The sequence below is a fragment of the Ailuropoda melanoleuca genome, chromosome 5, assembly GCF_002007445.2.
Source record: "Ailuropoda melanoleuca isolate Jingjing chromosome 5, ASM200744v2, whole genome shotgun sequence".
NCBI classification, from domain to species: Eukaryota; Metazoa; Chordata; class Mammalia; order Carnivora; family Ursidae; genus Ailuropoda; species Ailuropoda melanoleuca.
Window position 1 is genome coordinate 99951337 of NC_048222.1, and position 16871 is coordinate 99968207.

Here is a 16871-nt window from a genome sequence, read left to right on the forward strand (position 1 = left end):
CCAAATCTTTTATGTTGTGGGGTGGCCCTAACTATCCTTCATCCCAAATGGAAACATTATTCTTATTATACCGAACAGTATATAAACTTTCTACTTGCTCTAGCAGGATTTATTAGCTCCATCTTATAAAGCCATTTGTTATAAAACACCTTTGAAAAGATAATCTGGAATAAAAGTAACCACTGTTTCTTCTTGTGTGATACACAGAACATGAGAGACCCATGATGAATCATTTAGCAACAATATTCACCCATGATTTCCATATATTCTTGGCTTCAGCTGCATTTCCCATGAGTACACCCCTGTCAACCACTCTGATTAATTTTACTCACAGTGTCTGGGACCAAATTTATTCAATTTTTCTCATGTATCATTTAATTAAGGTTTATATCAACAGGAATCCAAAGAGCACATTACTATAGAAATGACCTCAACTATGCCCTCCAAGGTCCTAGATCCAACCAGTTAAGCAAATGGTCAGGCCTTTTTCCTTAGGTTTCTGTATGCACTTTCACTTGACCTGAAGCATTATTTCAGGTACAGCAGGATATACTGGTCATTGCACAGCCTCTGCCTGGAACCATAAGGAAGAAGACTAGAACAACACTAGTCAGTGAGTTAAGTCTGCTCTAAGATTGATCTAATGCCTTTGAGGGCCAAGGTAGTGTCACTGATCACTACAACTGGAGTTAGGCAAAATTTTGTAATACTTATTCTCCCATTGGATGACTTCAATTTAGAGATAACTGCCCATAGGGTGAACATAAAGAATGACTCAGCATCCACTGAAGTACCTACATGATTTATTCTGGTCCGTTAATAAGTGTACAGAGATTTCCTTACATGCCTTGAAACTGTAAATCTTCCAAACTTTCCTGAAGGCGTGTGGTATGTGTGTGTGTGTGTGTCTCTGTGTGTGTGTGTTGGACATAAAGCTCAGCACTCAGGAAGTTTACAACACCATCGCGGCCTTAAGTTCTTACTTGTTCAGGGCCTCACAGTCAGCCAAGGATGAGAGATTGGAGTCATCTTAGGCATTTTGTGGGCATAGCCACAGTCCTGCATATGCATGTGACTTTCTAGTTTTCCAGATATACATCAGAGCTTTTATGAATATCTCATTCTGGAGAATTTTCTACAGTTTTGGCCAGACTCTTCTTTGCCCCAACTAGTCTAACCTCAAGAAAATGCTGTGTTAATTAAGTGCTGCTGATTTGGGGGAACAAATCCTCAGGATAAGGTTTCCCCTGTTTAGCAAGATCACCTTTTCCAGAAATCTGGAAGACCTACTGAATAGTGACACTGTTCTGCGGATGGAAATTTTTAAAGTCTCATTCTCCCCCCGTGGCGGTGGCCAGCCTATGTGAACAGTTACCTTGATGATAAGACTGGCTGGCTTTGAAGACTACTGTGAAGCTGGGAAAAGAGGGGTGGGAATAAGCTAGGTTAAAAAGCTACAAATTCAGGGTGCCTGGGTCTCTCAGTTGGTTAAGTGGCTGACTTGATTTTGCTCAGGTCATGATCTTAGGGTCCTCGGATGGAGCCCCAAGTGGAGGCTTGCATCAGGCTCCACACTCCATGGGGAGTCTGTTGAGAATTTTCTCTCTCCCTCTCCTTCGGCCCCTCCCTTCCCCCTGCTCACGTGCAGGTGCGCTTTCTCTCTCTCTCTCATATAAATAAATAAATCCTTAAAAAAAAAAACAAACTATAAATCCTGCTGCTTGCCCTGAGGTTCAGCAGTTTCTCTTGAGTAAATGCTCCTCTGTTGTTGTTGTTGTTGTTTTTCAAAACTCAATACCCAGAGTTCTGAAAAAGTAGATTTTGAAATATTGTCAGCATTTTTATTGTTTTTGTTGAGTAGAAGATTTACAGAGGATCTCATTCTCGTTCTTTGAGTTTTGATTTTTCTATGAGAGATTCTATTGTAATTGCTTTGCAGTGTCTTGTGATAGCTGCTTTATGTATTCTGTTGTCCAGTGTCATTAGTTGAAATCAGTAGGAAGAATATGCTGGCATATGATCACTCTGTCTCACCTGCGACTGGAAACCCTACAGCATGTGCTTTATTCATTTTTTTAAATGATTTTATTTATTTATTTGACAGAGAGATAGCCAGCAAGAGAGGGAACACAAGCAGGGGGAGCGGGAGAGGAAGAAGCAGGCTTCCAGCGGAGGAGCCTGATGTGGGGCTCGATCCCAGAACGCCGGAACCACGCCCTGAGCTGAAGGCAGACGCTTAACGACTGAGCCACCCAGGTGCCCCTGCATGTGCTTTATTCAAATCAAAGCAGGAACATTATATAACAGACTTACGCTATTCATCATTGACTCATAAACAACAAATTTTTTTTATTTTTCAAAGGCCAAAATAGCCAAGATTATTGTAAATATGTTTATGCATTAAGTGTAATTATACTGAAAGAATATTTTTCCTCATAATACATATTTTACAACATATATTCAAAGCTTAATATCAAAATCACTTTAGCTCATATAAATGTTTTGATTTGGTTATTAACAAAAATATGGATGATATATGTATGTGTAACAAAATAAAAATTTTGCTGAACTATATAAAAGGCCCATATTTGGCATTGCTTTAAGGGCACTTTTTTACCATTCTGTTTCTGGTTGTTATTAAGTAAAAAGTATTTAAAAAAAATAAAAAGATTTCGTTTAAGTGGTGTAGGATTTAAAGATAGATGTTCATAAACTTTTTTCATTTTCAAAGGTTTGAAAGCGTTTTCTAAAAATATACATTCTATGTTTAGCACCTTGTCTGAGTCTAGAGTGGAGCTCTAGACCTTGCTCTAGATTAGGTATCCAGAAACTAAAGTATAATAATGTATGTTGCTATATAAGGAAGCCTGTGTATATCAGATGGGGGTGTTCACAATTTGAGAAACATTGGGATAGATGGTAGAGTAGTTATGGTGCTCCCCAAACAGTCTACAATGAGGGCAAGGAAAATGTCCACAAACAGACATACATTATTTAATATTAATCTTGAAATTCATTTGTGTTCAATAGCAACTACATTTTATAATAAAAAGATAGTAATAAACTAAATATAGCACTATGTATGAGAGATATGTCTTAGCCAAAATTTTACATCCATTGGTTTATTCATCCTTTGCAATAACCATTTTGGAAGAGAAAAAAATTTCCTATTCAAAAATTCTAGAATCTGAGGTGCAAAAAGCATAAAAGTAGAACACAGTGGTGGTGAGGCTACCAGAAAGAAGACATATTTTATATTCCACACAACAGATTAATGCATTTCTCTATATTTTACAAATTTAACATGATTCCTCTATAATGTTTCAAAAAATATTGTATTTAAATGCTCTGATAATCAATGAGAGTCACAGATTGCCATAAATAATATTCTGCTAATATTATTTTTATTCATAAGCAAAATGTCTTATTGCAAAAGAAAAAGGAGAAATGGGATTTATAGAGAGTGGTGTTATTTGGCACACTTCATTTCTGGCATTGCAGATTATATAATCTTTTTCCACCTAGGCAAACTTGCATTATTATAATGCTATTTTGACTATTTATTCATTTCAGAGAGAGAGAGAGCACACACCCGAGTGGGGGGAGGGGCAGAAAGAGAGGGAGAGAGAGAATCTCAGACTCTGCACTGAGTGGGGAGCCCGACCCAGAGCTTGATCTTACGACCCTGAGATCATGACATGAGCCAAAACCAAGAGTCAGCTGCTCAACCAACTGAGCCATCCAGGAGCCCCTGATTATTATTTAAATTAAGATACTCTAAACTTGGGAGTATTAAGAACATTTTGTCTTTACAGGGGAATTGGAATGTATATACTGAAGCAAGTGGGAACTTACTATATTTCTAATTTTATGACACAAAATTAAAACTATAATCAGGAATTATCAGGGAAACTTAAGATAGACTTGGGCTAAAGTATTTTGGCCTCAATTACCAAAAAAAAAGAAAACCTGTATCTGTTCTTTATTATGCTATTTTTTTGAGACACAATCTTATTTTCGTAACCGTGGTGAAATCTTAAAAACTATTTCTCTGAATGCTCCTTTTTTTTTTATACTTTGTTTCTATTTTAGACCCTGAATGCTTTAATTGTCATCTCTTAGCAGTAGAGGGACTAAATTAAAGGAATTGTAGGTGAAAGAAGTGATAGTTTTTCCATGCTCTTGGATAGACATCAAAGGAAGAGGGCTTTATTTTATTCCCTGTGATTTTCTTTAGGTTTTGGGAGCCAGCAAGTACCACCAGAGAACAAAACTTCCAGTTCAAAATGAAGAAGAAAATAAAAGTGCTTCACTACCAAAAAATGGTTTCAAACTGAGGAAAGATTTTGAAAGGGATATTAATAGATCTTTGCACACACACACACACACAAAAACAGCTCTAAATGAACGAAAATGCTTTCATTTTACAGAACTGTTTGCAATGATAAGAATGCAATGTTTGCAGACAAATGTATGGCAAAATCATACTATTTTCTGTAGCTGTCAATCAAACAGTTGTATCAAGGAGAAAGAGTGCCTCAAGGAACTCCTGAGCCAGTAGCTAAGTGAACACAAGCATAGCTGACTCCAGTTTTAGATACAGCTTTCTGTCTGGAAGGGCCCTTTTGCAAATGGGGAGTGAATAGAAGAATTCTTAGTTTCACACATGTAAAGCTTCTTCCCAGCCACTGCCATCCGGGCATTCTCATTGTAGTTACCAAGAATCAGATTTGACTGTTTTTAGTAATTAAGGACATTCATCTCGGGGCGCGTGGGTGGCACAGTCGTTAAGTGTCTGCCTTAGGCTCCCGGCGTGATCCCAGCATTCTGGGATCGAGCCCCGCATCAGGCTCCTCCGCTGGGAGCCTGCTTCTTCCTCTCCCACTCCCCCTGCTTGTGTTCCCTCTCTCGCTGGCTGTCTCTCTCTGTCAAATAAATAAATAAAATCTTAAAAAAAAAAAAAGGACATTCATCTCCTCAAGGATTTGGGTAGAATGATTAAGGATAATTGCTATTCTCCAAAGCTTTCTGTTTCTTCAGTCTGACTCAAAGCAAATATACAAGAGACAGTAATGAAGGTATACACAGCTCTTAAGAGGTCATCAAGTTGATATAAGCATACCCATATATAATTGAAGACATGAAGATATGAATTGTCATTTTTTAATGGTCACTGACATGAGGCCATGTTCATTTGTACTGTTGCATTATTTTCATTTTAACTATAAATGCTATTGAATATTTTCTTCTTAGGTGAATGGAATGAAATGAGTCCAATTTCTTACCTCATGCAGGTAATCTATAGAGTACTCGAGACACTCTGTCATTTTGAATAGTTCTACCCACACCCTAAGGAAATCTAGCGTCCTATTCAGCAGTGATTGTGAGGGACCTAACAAGTGGCAGGGTAGAGGAACTGCACAATCACAGTGTGGCAAAGCCAGTCACAGTGGTCCCCACCACAAATGACCAGGAAGACCATACCAGAGTTACACCATACCAGGTGGTGTGTCAGCGCTAGTCCTCTTGAGGTATCTACGAGTTCTCAAAGGCTCCCTTTTCAATAGTCGGCTCCAATTTTCTGCTTTTGCACAATGACTGCTTTCTATACTCTTTAATGGCTTTTCATGTGCTTCTGCCAAAGCTGTAGTAGTCAAATAACCAAAGCAAAAAAATGAATTTATTAGGTGGTTTTAGTTTACAGAATCTATAGATCTATGGGTAATCTTGAGATCCAAGAACCAAGAACAAGAAGTAAAGTAACAGAAATCAGAACTGCTGGTTAATGCATGGCCCTGCGGCCATGTAACCATGAAGAAATGTTGAGCAGTCCCTGTGTCTATGCATTGCTTGCTGAGGTTTCGCTGTCCTGGACTACAGCATTTTTTTTTTTTTAGCCAAACCTCAGTTCATTGGAACTTGCATTATTACACCAGAAAACCATTGGTTTAAAATTTCCTGCTGTTAAAAAATCCTCAGACAATTTTCCATCCCTTCCTCTATAATCTTCCCAACTTGTTAGATTCCTCTGCCTACCAGGAACTCCTGGATATTTATTAAAAATTTTGAGCCTTATTCCATTTCTTTCCTTTAAGGCTTTTCATTTCTCACATCATGGATTTTCTTATAATTTTCCTGAAAATAAATACATACATACATACTTAACACACATGAAGTCATTTTCATCCCTCAAGTGAACTTTCTTGTTTGCTAAATTGTGTTAGTTTTCCTCATCATAAAATTAGATGATCTGCCTAGTAATAGTGTAGGGTTGCTATCTTCCTAGTGATAGTGTAGGATTTGGGGACTGTGTGCATCCTAAAAATACTTTCAGTGGGAAATGGTATAAAAAGAGTGGGGGGACATTGTTCAGTCAATTTTTCATAGTAATGGTCATTTATCCCTATATCTGTTTATAAAACTAATAGTAAACTTCTTTAAACTACTCTTGTCGAGGAGTTTGCAAGCAACAAAAGCATCTATATTTAAATATTTAAAATAATTTTTAGACGTGGAAAATTAAAAACACACAAGTTTGAGAACAATAAAAATTATAAATATTTAATATTAAATATTGCATTTAAATACTTTGTAATAGGAAAGCATTTATTAATTGCTTATCTGTATATGACATTAAGCTAGGAGAAACTTACACACTAGTGAACTAATGTGGTCTGGGCCCAGTTAGTCTGTGAGTGATTAACCCACTTGCTTTGAGTATGGTGCTAACGAGGCCCCGATCCCAGGTTTGATCTCCCTGTGGGCTGGTGAGTTTGGCTCCTTGCCATTGCCACATATTTCACTTCTAACTTTCATAAGGAACTCTTACACATAGGTCAGTGGTCATATGGACAAACAAGATACAGAGTATAGATGCACATTTCTAAATTAATCAATTCAATTGTATAGTACAAAACAAAACATGCACTCTTCTGGGGGAGGTCAATAATCTTCATTCAGCAATAACACTTCCACTTCTAATAGTATTGCCATTGTTAATAATGAACAAACCCATTTATGTAGAATGTTTGATAGGGTATAAACATCACCTTCATGGATGCTATAACATTTTATATAAACATTCAAAGTTACTTAAACTCTGTACATCTATCCATTTCATTTAAACACTGATAGGGCACTGAAAGGTAGAAGATAATTTGAAACATATACTTCAATAAGGGATCTCTAAAACAGTTAATTACATATAATTTAGCTATTACCTCACTGTTCAAATGATTTTTGTATATGAAGCTTAATCATATTTGTTTTGCTTCAGTTTCAATCTTTTTTTTTTTTTTTTAGAGTTGTGGGTGGATGTGGAGGGAGAGGCAGAGGGAGAGAGAGAATTTTAAGCAGGGTCCACGCCCAGAGCAGAGCCTGACTTGGGGCTTGATCTCACAACCCCAAAATCATGACCTGAGCCAAAATCAAGAGTCGTATGCTTAACCAGGCACCCTAGTTTTAATCTTTTTTGAAATTTTGTGTCAGTGTCAAAAATTGTTCAGGTCAAACCTTCCTTAAGGCACAGCATCCTACAATTACTGGTTTTGTTCATTTTTAAACAATAAATCAATAAATGAATATGTCAATTAGAGTACAAGAAATATTTCAAAGGTTAAAAGCTAGTTGTCTTGAAATTTCTATCTCTGTCAAATGATTTTTTGTTGCATATGTGTGAACTATTCTCCTAAACTCTCTATATTCTTGCGTATTTTGCCTGAGGAAATTGTTTGGGTCTTTAATTATTATAAAGATTAGTATGTTATTGTTTAAAAAATATGTTTTGGACATTAGGAGTTATATAACTTATGGGGAGCTCAAAAATAGGTATTTAGGCAAATAACTCAGGTTAAAATAAAATACGTTTTTAAAATTAAAATCATCCCCAGGGTTTTGAGGTATTATGCTAGTTTTTTTTTTTTTTAATTTTCTGAAGCCTGAAAAAAATGGTTTATTTCCTCAATCTTAATTTCTGTACTGGCTGTATTTTGATAACTAATGGGAGGCTATAAATTTTGTTATTAATTATGAATGCCTTATTAAGGCTATCTTTATATATAGTTATGGTCAATAAAAATTCATCTTCAAAAGATTTATTAAGCTTGACTAAGGAATTAGTATTCAGTTCAATGAAAAGTTATTCAAACCTTTACATGGACTAGACTATTTCTAATGATTTCTTTCTAGATGCAGCTTTCATCAAAAAATAAATATCTTACTCCTAGAACAATTACATACTTTTAAAAGAAAACATAGTGGCAATATGATTTAATTATAATAAAGAGAATGCTGGTGTGGGCTCCCTGTAGAATCCAAGGTTTTGTTTTTGTTTTTAAGATTTTATTTATTTATTTATTTATTTATTTATTTATTTATTTAAGAAAGAGAATGAGCAAGAGAGAGAGAGAGAGAGAAAGCACCAGCCAGGGTAGGGGCAGAGGAGCAGACTCCCCACTGAGCAGAAGCAGTCCCCAACATGGGACTCAATCCCAGGACCCTGGGATCATGACCTGAACGGAGGCAGATGCTTAATCAATTGAGCCACCCAGGTGCTCTAGGATCCAAGTTTCTAAGCATTGCTGTTTTCTACATTTTTTATGTTTCTGTTGGTTATCAGGGGAAGTTCATGATATTGGGGATGCCATAGGGAGGTTTTTATAGTACAAAGACCCAATATGCACAATTCAGAAATAAGATATTAAAGAAGATAGATGTTATAGAAATGGATGTTATGATGTTATGGAAATTAAAGGATAATTCAACTATTTCTATGATTTCAACTATCATTTTTTTAAGAGAGTGGGAGGAAGGAGGGACAGAGGGAGAGGGAGAGAGAGAACCTTAAACAGGCTCCACACCCAGCCTGACACAGGGCTTGGCTTCTGTGGGCTCAATCTCACAACCCTGAGATCACGACCTGAGCTGAAATTAGGAGTTAGACGCTTAACCGATTAAGCCCCACTCAGGCACCCCTCAACCATCATTTTTAAAACAGGGTTAGTTATAGTAACAGGAATAGGATTTAAACAAGGCCCTGGCCCCAGCGCTTACTAGGCAGCTCAAGTGGGCAACAACTTTTATAAGAAAACGCAAATATCTAGCTTGCAGAACGAAGGCCTTTTGACATGTCTTTTGAGATTCCAGAGTATTAATAAAGGGACCTTGCTCTCTTCTGTTTTTCACTTTGAGACTTTGCAGTAGTTTCTGGGCATATTTCTTGGAAGATTTTCATTTTCTTTTCTTTCTTGCTTTATTTTTTTGAAGACGTGTTTAAAAAGTTAGGGTGGCAACAAAACAACATTTGAGAATATTGGATTGGTTAATCATTTCCTTCTCTCTTACATGTTGAAAATAAAAATTATGAAGATCACAGAGGGACTGGATTGCCTCTTGGAAGTCATAGTTTATTTAGAATGTGTCCCTTTGATCCCCCATGTATAGTCATCCTGTGTTCATTCTCTGAGTCCAACGGAACAATTCCAGGGGAAGCAGCATTTTCACAGTAATGAGCTCAAAAGGCAAAACTGCAAGCCTAAGAGCAATTTATGTACCACATTTGCAGTTCTCAAGGAAGTTGAGGGTGAACATGTAACTTGCAAAAATATTTGTTGATATTTAATATCTATCATCAGGATTAAGTCAGCAGCCACATGCAAAACCAAAAACAAACAAAAAAATTGCTGAAAAAACATCAGCACTCACTTCAAACTTTAGTAGTTACATTAATACCATGATGGGAGGTGAGACATCTGCATTTACCTATCACTCTGTAAAGCATGGCTTCATTTACAACAATTGGCTGTTCTAAATTCCACTCATATTTTATTCCAAGTTTTTTATGCATTTGTAAAAAGTGAAGGGATAGTGGGCAATGAGTTGGCTTCATTAGCAAAAGGAGATTTTTGAACATTTAAAAGATACCAATTTTGTATTATCATCGGATGCTTCAAATAAAGAAAAACAGTTATTTCCAATAATTGTTTGATGTTTTAATCCAAGCTACTAAATCAAATCTTTGAAAATTGAACGGTATATTAAGTTGAGTGAGGGATTCAACATTGAAAATTAAATTTTTATTTGCAGTGATAGGAATATTAATTTCCTGAGAGCACAGCATCATGACACAAGCATTATTGTTGCTGAATTAAGAAAACATTGGAAGAGAAATGTACTTGGAACTGGTGGTGCACACAAAGTTCATAATTTTGTCATATCAATACTCTATCAATTGAAATATAAGCAGGTTGTTAAAATTTGCAAACATTTCTATATATGCACATCAAATAAACTACAAACATTAGGTGATGAAGCTGTTATTAATACAAAAACACCCGTGTCATGGCAGGAGACGCCATCTGTCTTTGCTACTTATTATCGATTAAGTTTTGGAAGTGGTTTTGCCTTATAATTATTGAAAAGAAAGCTTTCAGAAAGAAAAATATTAGAGTGTATTCCTTTAAAAAAATAAGAAAAGAGATGAATAAATCAATCTATAAAAGTTTGAACAGTTTACAAGTATAAGTTTGAAGTTTTATTATTATGATTTGGAATACTTCAGATTGTGGGAAGAATCTCTTAATGGATTTCCTATATTTGTCGGTTAAGTTTATAGTCTATACTGGTAAATAGAACGCATTTGAATAGGATTCTGATTTGCAGCATGTATATATTTGCCAAAACATTCCAAAGAATAATAAACTTTAAAAACTTAATTTATAAATTTTGACTCGTAAAAATATTTGTTGAAGAAATATACTCAAAATGGAGACCAAAAATGATGGGACAAAGTATTTATACATTTTTAATAAAAAAAAATTATAATTGAGAATCTTCTCCATTTAATATTTTTTTTCTTTTTTTAGTGTTCAGTAATTTATCAGTTGCATGTAACACCCAGTGTTTATCACATCCCACGTCTTCCTTAATGCCCATTAACCAATTACCTTCTCCATTTAATATTTTTTCCTCTGAGCTTATTGGATGTTTCAACATCTGTTGGGAGACTTTACTCAATTAACAATATTATGACCTGAATAGGCAGCATAGAGAATATAATCAATAATATTGTAATAAAAACTATTATGACCTGCAGAAGAAAAATCAATTGAAGGCAATTATTTTGAATTTTTTAAACATAAAATAAAAGTTTGAAGAAGATTACATGAGTTTTATAAAAACATAAAAATAAATAAAGGATATTTTAAAAATATACTTCCAGATAAATATCAGTTCCATTGTATTAGACAATTGATTTATATATATAAGTAATTTATATATATAAATATACATAATATATATTATATTTAATATACACATATATCAAGAATAATGATTCTGTAAGTCTGCTTATGGTATTTTTAAATTAATGTACAAATAAGCAATAAAAATGAACCTATTTTTCGAATTATAATGCAGGAGTTTTATCTTTGAAAGAATCTTATCTTTGAAAATAGTTTATGAAAAGAACTATTTGAAGATCCATGATAAAATAAAACATGTCATCAATAATTAACTATTCAATAAAACTGCATGATTTTAATTATTTTTTAAAGATTTTATTCATTTATTAGAGAGAAAAAGAGAGAGAGAGAGAGAGAGCATGAACGGGGGAGGGGCAGAGGGAGAGGGAGAAGCAGACCCCTTGCTGAGCAGGGACCCTGACTCAAGGCTAATCCCAGGACCAGAGATCATGACCTGAGTTGAAAGCAGCCACTTAACAGACTGAGCCACCCAGGCGCCACTGATTTTAATTATTTCGACACACTCTTTCTCATTCAAAAATGTCCTGACTTGGATGATACATTATATAATCACAATATTCTTAGTCATCACTTCCTCCATCAGGTCTAAATTAAGACCCAAGGTACCTGATGGAATATTTGAAACAGTATTTTCTCACAAAGTGTAATAATCAAACTTTGAGCACTGCACAATTTTAGAGAAGGAAAAACTGGGTAGACTATCCCAGACGAAGCAAACTTAATAAAAAGAGAGCAAAAATTTAGGATTAGCCTAAAAACTATTGTCAAAAAGGTGAAGGAACATATGTATAAAACTAAGAAAGAAGCAGTCACGAGGAAAGGCCAACTGTAAATACAGTCTCTGAGAAATACTGCAGATGAAATACAAATTTAGTGGATGGATTGAAGAATAGTCTGCATAGAGCACAAAATAAATTTAAGCATTAGACTACTGGGTTAATATCTTTCAGAGACCATTGGGAAGCAACAAAGAGAAATATTAGAAGAAAGTAAAAAAAAAAATTATGGGTGATAAAACAGAAGTGTCATGATGTCTAAATTAAGAGACCCCACACAAAAGTAAGGGTGGCAGGAAAGAGGGGTGCCTACGTGGTTCAGTCGCTTAAGTGTCTGTCTTGTGCTCACTCAGGTCATGGTCTCAGGGTCCTGGGATGGAGCCAGCCAGAGGGGAGCCTGCTTCTCCCTCTCCCTCCGCCCCTCCCCCCTGCTCATGCTCTTTCTCCTTCTTCTCTCTCAAGTAAATACATAAAAAATCTTAAAAAAAAAAAAAGAGTGGCAGGAAAAAAAAAACTTCAGGAAATAGAATCATGGAACATCGACTCAGAGTCTCTCTGAGTCTCTCAGATTGAAAGGCTTTCAATGTTATACAAAATAGATTTTAAGATTTCTACATATAGATGCATTATATCAAAACTAAAAATTTAAAAGATAAGTCTTCCTAAAGAAGAAGCCAACCATCCATAAAGAAACAAGATACAGATTTATTTCAATTTTTTCATTAGCAATAGTTGAGTAAGTAGGCGAATAAGTAATATTTCACAGGGCTGAAGGCAAAGAAACTCAAGTCAAGATATTTTTTTAATCCCATGCAACTGCCATTTGAAAGTGAAGACAAAAAAAGAATTTAAGCATACAGAGTCTCAGAAATTTTAAACTCATATAAAGACTCTCTTGGAAAATAATCTTGGATGAGGTAGTCCAGTAAGAAAACTAAGTCCGGAATTCGTCAAGATAAATGGATAGGCAAGATATGCCAGGTGTCTGGTTTCCAACACTATTCTATCTTAAAACACATCAAATGCAATGTCTTTTCATGACTAAAAGCTGACTGACACATACGTCAAAAAACAAAAGCAAAATCCAAAACAATAGACCCCGAAGATATAATGATGAAAAAATGAAAAATGTATTTTCATAATATGAAAAAATATTAATCTGCAATGCTGTTTCAAAATTATTAAGCAAAGCTTTATAGAACTTGGGTGAAGAAAATGATCTGTACAGTCAAAAATATTTCTTTCAAAAAATGATAGAGTGAGTAAAAGCAAAGCAAAAATATAAAAGTTAATCACCAAGGATGACTGTAAAGAAGGCTTATGATCTGTATAATAAAAAACTATCAAATGTAATTTGTGTAAAGACAAATTTATGAAACACTTTAGACTTGAATGAAAACAAACCTTCTACATGTCAAAAATTGACAGATACAATCAAAACAGTGTTTACAGGGAAATTTATAACTGTAAATACATGTATTAAAGTAAGCGCAAATGACACAAACTGAGTGATCCTATTGGAATAAAATAGAAGAAAATTAAAAAAAATAAAGATAGACATAAGTGAATAAATACATTAAAAACACACAAATAAATTAAAAATAGAAAAACTATCTTATAGCTTAAAAACGTGACATTGACAAGAAATAGGATAGGGAGAGGAAAACTAAATTATTTATAATTACAATGTGAACTTAATCTTGTTTCTACTTGCTGCTTTCTCTAATATGTATTCATGTAGAAATATATATGCCAAATATATGTTCATAAGTATGTATACATGTATAATTCCAAAGACATAGCAGAGATTAAAGCAAAAATAATATACAAATTTGATTAGTTACACAGTTGAAAAAAGCATAAGCAGATACATTTCAAAAAGAATATAAAATGAAAATTGACATAAGAAAAAAGAGAACACCAAAAGCCATTAATGCAATTAAAATAGGAACAGAAAGTTGGAATATGCAATTATTAAGCTTGAGTTAATAAATACGAAGAATGATTTTGGTATAATTTTTAATTTCATTTGTTTATTTCTATATTTCTTAGTTGCAGAAAACAGAAATTGACCCTGGCATTTAAAAGTACTGGTTATATTAAGCTTCCTTTCACAGATCAATGGAATTTATTACTTTTAGTGAAGAGTGGGCCAATCAAAAAGGGTAACAGCTCAGTTTTTTCCCCATTCACAGGTCATCCATCACACTTGTTTTTATTAGTTGTGGCCCACTGTGCTGATTCACCCTTACCCTATGGTTAACTATGACCATTTCTAAATTTGTCCTAAAATATTTGCACAAAGGCAAATTTGTCCCACCTGGTAGTTGTGGTCTTTGTTTTTCTTCCACGTGATTTACTTTGTGCTTTTTTCTTCTGAACTTAACCCTGTTTGTACTTGTTCCATCTCTAACACGAACTCATGGAGAAATGTTAGGCCCAAGCCAGGATCACTCTTATAGTTTACCCACAGCAATGTGAGGTCAAATAGCTCTTTAAATATAACCCAGTTATTTACTAACCCAATTATAGTTTCTATACTACTTAATTGTTCTGTTCAATGCAGTTTACAGACTACAGTAAAGTATATGAAATTCTCTTTCCAGCATTGAACACTAAATACATGAGGAATGTGGCAGTGTTGTGAACCTTCTCTATTTTTCCCCCTGGAGTTTGTCCCCATATTACTAACTTGGAATTCTCATCTTTATACATTTTTTTGAGAATAACTATAAAAGAGTGTCTCCAGAATTTTGCTGTTCTAATGCCCATATGTCCTTTTCTTTTCTTCTTTTTTCTTCTCTTTTCTCTGCTTTTTTTTTACACCATGTTTTTTGTTTTTAACGGATCTGTTATTTAGAGCACCAACTTGTGAAGGATAAACTCCATTTGTGAGAGGAAACACAGAGAGGAGGTAGCCCTGAAGCTGAGAAACAGCTTTGATTATGGGAAGTATTTTCTAGTCCACAGCTTTCTGATTAACTTTGCGCTGCTCTGTAATCTCCTATTTCTCTCTCCCTGTGACAAAGATCTCACCTTCCTGGAGTCTGGGTCTTGAAATAAGCATCAGTGATATGTTTTGGGATTTTCACATTGCCGATATCAATTTTGGTGCAAGTGGCAATCACAAATTTCTGGTGTGTTCTACACAGAGGAGCTCAACTGAGGGCCAGAGATACAGTTAAAAGTAGCAAGCCACTGTTCAGTTGCTTCAGGAAAACAACCTCTTGCCTCTTTGGAGGCCAGTGAAGATGAGCAAGATGGTGCCAGGAGTGATGCTAGCTCATGGTTTTCTCACATGCTGACTGACAGGTTTTTCGTCGTGGCTCAACAGCTTCCGAGTATGCCTTCAGTAGGGTAATAGCCAGGCGTTTTGCAAAGTCTAACTATTGGGTACCACATTCTTGTTTGTTTGGTTTTTTTTAAAGATTTTCTTTATTTATTTGACACAGAGACAGCCAGTGAGAGAGAGACAAGCAGGGGGAGTGGGAGAGGAGGAAGCAGGCTCCCAGCAGAGGAGCCTGATGTGGGGCTCGATCCCACAATGCTGGGATCACGCCCTGAGCCGGAGGCAGATGCTTAACAGCTAAGCCGCCCAGGCGCCCCGGGTACCACATTCTTATAACCAACAACTGGTTTCCTGACAGTAGCCAAGAACCTGCTCCTTTTGCTTTTCAACTCGGGTTTTAGCTGCTGAATATTTCCTCTTGTACATGGCCTTTCTGGAATACAGAGCCGGTTAGGAATTTCTGCCACTTCCTCTGACTAGGACAGCGTTTCAGCTGCCATGAGGTTTCCCCCTCTTCTGCGTTTTAGCCTTGAGGTGACCCTTCTTAATCTTGCCACCAGCATCTGCTTTCTTGGCTTCCGGCTGCTTCTCACTAATATCTGGCATCTCAGCTTTTTCACCCACCATCTTGCAAGATGGAAAAGAGCTTGAGCCATGTTTTTTAACTGGTCAACACTATAGGAGACTTTGCAAGATCTGAACTAGTGACAATTGGAGAGAGTAAAATGCTGAATGGGAGAGCCCTGGCTCCAAAGACTAACCTCATCTTTGCAGGTCGGTCTATATGTACTCCACCAGCATCTTATTAGTAAACCACTCCCAAACTCTAAAATACATGGATTTAATTTAATTCGAACCTCTCTACACAGAAGTACTTCCCAGTGAAACTGGACACTCCATGGGTAAACATGAGGTAAGTACACTTGTCATTAGATCCATCAACACCAGCTCTTACAGATAGCTTAGTTGCCTAAAAATGAATTAATTAATTAAATTTGAATATAGGATACCTTCATCTTTCTGTATATTTACATTCTGTTTAGAATGTCAAGCATGAATGTGAATTCCAAAGGAAATGCTGTTGAATTTTTTTTTTTTTTTTTGCAGAGAAGCAAAAGCTGCTTTTCCCATTCCTACTGTAAGCTGCTTTGAACATCATTTCCAATGAATGTGCCAATTTGGTGAATGGTGTGAGCCAAGGTCTGCTGATTTCAAAGCCAGCTCACATCACTGAAAATATTTCATTTCTGTTTTTTGCATGCAGGATCAAAATAATGAAAGCTGACTTGTTCTCTTATGATCTAGAAGAGTTAGTTTTGGGTCAAGAATCACTGACAACTTTACCAAATGTTTTCTTTCGTGTTGTGTTTTCCTTTACTCACTCACTCACTAACTCACTCACTTACTCACTTGGAGAGCTTGAATTCATTACTATCGGTCATTGCATGTACCTAGTTCTGCTCAGCTGGTAGCTTCGAAGACCAGAACTGTGGTATTGGAGCAAGGGACTGGCAAGGGCTATATGGGGGTTGGAGTTCAGGACAG

General features: G+C 35.7%; 1 pseudogene; it reads right to left on the bottom strand.

Annotated features, from left to right (window-relative positions):
• LOC100480421 overlaps positions 1–15953 on the bottom strand; it is a 182752-nt pseudogene extending 166799 nt beyond the window's left edge.
• Between the last annotated feature and the right edge of the window lie 918 nt (positions 15954–16871).